This window comes from Nematolebias whitei, chromosome 18 (assembly GCF_014905685.2).
Source record: "Nematolebias whitei isolate Nwh7 chromosome 18, NemWhi1, whole genome shotgun sequence".
Classification (NCBI taxonomy): domain Eukaryota; kingdom Metazoa; phylum Chordata; class Actinopteri; order Cyprinodontiformes; family Rivulidae; genus Nematolebias; species Nematolebias whitei.
Window position 1 is genome coordinate 41116510 of NC_056515.1, and position 2846 is coordinate 41119355.

At 44.4% G+C, this 2846-nt stretch overlaps 1 protein-coding gene across 1 annotated transcript in view; it reads right to left on the bottom strand.

Moving 5' to 3' along the window:
• Window positions 1-2846, bottom strand: part of ap3b1a (adaptor related protein complex 3 subunit beta 1a) — a gene marked incomplete at its 3' end in the record, with an annotated part of 88526 nt that overhangs the window by 84835 nt on the left and 845 nt on the right.

Consider the following 2846-nt stretch of genomic DNA (forward strand, 5'->3'; position numbering starts at 1 on the left):
TTTATCTGACCTCTAGTTAAACCATTCAACCTTTATTTAACATTTATTTGACCTTTATTTAACATTTATTTGACCTCTAGTTAAACCATTCAACCTTTATTTCTACAGGTAAATCCCATTGAGCCTCGAGGACTCATTTACAACAGAGACCTGATTTAACAAAGAAAGATGACAACAATGGACAACAACAATAAACAGTTATATAAAAAAGCATACTACAGTTTTTTGTTTTTTTACAAATAGGATGGCTAAAGGAAAAGGTAACAAAACAAAAAACATCTAGATTCTAAGGTGAATGTATAAAACTAAAACAGGAACATGTCTGCACTGGTCCCTGCCAGGAGTCCAACAGATTCTTAAAGACACTTAGAGAGGTCAAAGGTCGAGAGCTTCAGATCTTTTTGTAAGATATTCCAGGAAAAGATTTGAAGCTCTCATCATCCTTATAATACGGTGCTTCTGTTATTTGAGCCAAAGATTGAAATGTGGCATAAAAATAAAGTTTGAAAAGAATGATTTTATGACTTCATGAGTTCAGGAGATATTTTGCTAACAGATACTCTTCACTTGTGAGGGCAGCAATAAAACTGATTTCTGCTGAACGTGACTTTTCTCTTGGAAAAACTACAAACATGAAACGAGATGAAAACCTGCAGAGCCGAGGAGGAACCGGTCCAGACCATAAACGAGTCGTGTGTCTCAGTGACGATGACCTTTGACCTCTGAATCTGCACATGCCAGCAGAACAAATCACAGAAAAACACTTTATTCAGCCGACGGCTCCGTCTGTTCAGCTCGTGCAGATCCTTCCTGGTCTAAACGAGGCCCGCCATGTGACCCGGCAGGACCCAGCAGGTCACATGAGGCGGCCTAAAGAACGAACCGCGTGGCGTTTTAAAACTGCATGTGCTGCTGAAGCCGAATCTTTACAGCTAAAATAAAATCAGCTGAATGTGACTGGACTAGAAAACTAAGTGTAGGGAAAGGTTAGCTAAAAGAGCTAAAAGGCTACATAAACATAGCAGAACAGCAGGTAAAAGCTAAAGGAGTTATCCTGATGCTGCTCAAAAATCCAGGTGGAAAAAACTAAAAAAGTTAAGTCTGGTCCTCTGGACATTCAAAAAAACAAAGCAAAATGTAAAACTGTTGCAACGTTTCATCTCTCATCCTGAGGACTTCCTCAGTCTGAGGATTCAGCTCAGTCTCTTAAATAGCACCTTCTCAGAGTGGATCAACCAGTTTGCTGCTGACAACCAGAACCAGCTGATCACATGCTCAAGAAGGACCATCAGCCTAACAATGGATCATTAGCACCTGATGGCTGTGTACTGAAAGAAGAAACCCAAACAGGACTCCAGTCAGCATCAGGTGAAAAGGAGGAACCCAGACCCAGACCAGTGGTCATTCCAGATGTTGAGGGAGTATCAGAGAAACTGAGACCTTTATTTTCTAAACATAACGTCCCAGTGGCTTTTAAACCCCAAAATACATTAAAGACTGGTTCATCCCAAAGATCCAGTCCCCCGGCACAAACAGAGCAATGTTGTGTATGTTGTTCAGTGTCAGGAGGGTGATCAGTCTTACATCGGGGAAACTAAACAGCCACTGGCCAAAAGGATGGACCAGCACAGAAGATCAACATCATCAGGCCAGGACTCTGAGGTCTACACTCATCTCCAGGCCAGAGGTCACTCTTTCAGGGATGAAGATGTTCACATCCTGGACAGAGAGGAACGATGGTTTGAGAGAGGAGTAAAGGAGGCCATCTTTGTGAAAAGAAATCGTCCATCATTAAACAGGGGCGGAACCTCCAGGTTCAACTGTCTCCCTCTTACAATGCTGTGATTGCTAGTATCACTCAGCCCTCTGTGAACAGTAAACAGCCACTGGCCAAAAGGATGGACCAGCACAGAAGATCAACATCATCAGACCAGGACTCTGAGGTCTACACTCATCTCCAGGCCAGCGGTCACTCTTTCAGGGATGAAGATGTTCACATCCTGGACAGAGAGGAACGATGGTTTGAGAGAGGAGTAAAGGAGGTTGCTGACTGTGTGTCGGTCCTCTCAGAGACCCACCCCGGCACAATCAGCACATTCCCAGTGATGAAGGCAGAACAGCTGATCTGATGTTCTGTGGACTGAGTCCAGACACAGCTGCTGCCTTCTCCAGGGGCCACCACACGAAGACAGACGTCCTTCCTGACCAAGCAGACCACCGAGCTACACAAGCCCTGTGGAGCAGAGAGCTGCCACGTACGGTGCCCGGGGGAGCAGAAGGTGGGGGTTGAGGCCTTGCTCCAGGGCCCAGCGTGGGGCACATGAGGGTGGAGGCAGGTGTGGGTGCGTCACCTTGCCCACCCACATGAACTCTGATGAGCATGAGGTTAGTGAGTCCCGAGAGCTCCTCAGACCCAAACCTGCAGTCAGAGCGGGGTGCACCGATCACCGATCAGTTTTCTGGCTGATCAATGATTTCTAAAGTCTGACCTGCTGATGCCAATTTTAGCCGATACTGATTTAATTTGATAAGCAACACTGTCAGGTGTTATAGGGTCACAATGCACCTTCAATTTTCCACTATTATTTTATTGACAAACATACGATTGAACAACATCCTATAAACAATACAAACTGGTTTAAAGTGGCCACGAGGCAGAGCTCTGAACTAGAAATCAACTTCAGACAATCGTTGTTAAAAAATTAATCGGTTTCTCGTCCAAGTATCAACCGATTTCTCAAAATTAAGGAAATCAGGGCCGATAAATCTGACGTCTGATTTATCAGTGCACCACAAACACAAAACAACAACAAGAGGACAACACAAACACAAAACAACAACAAGAG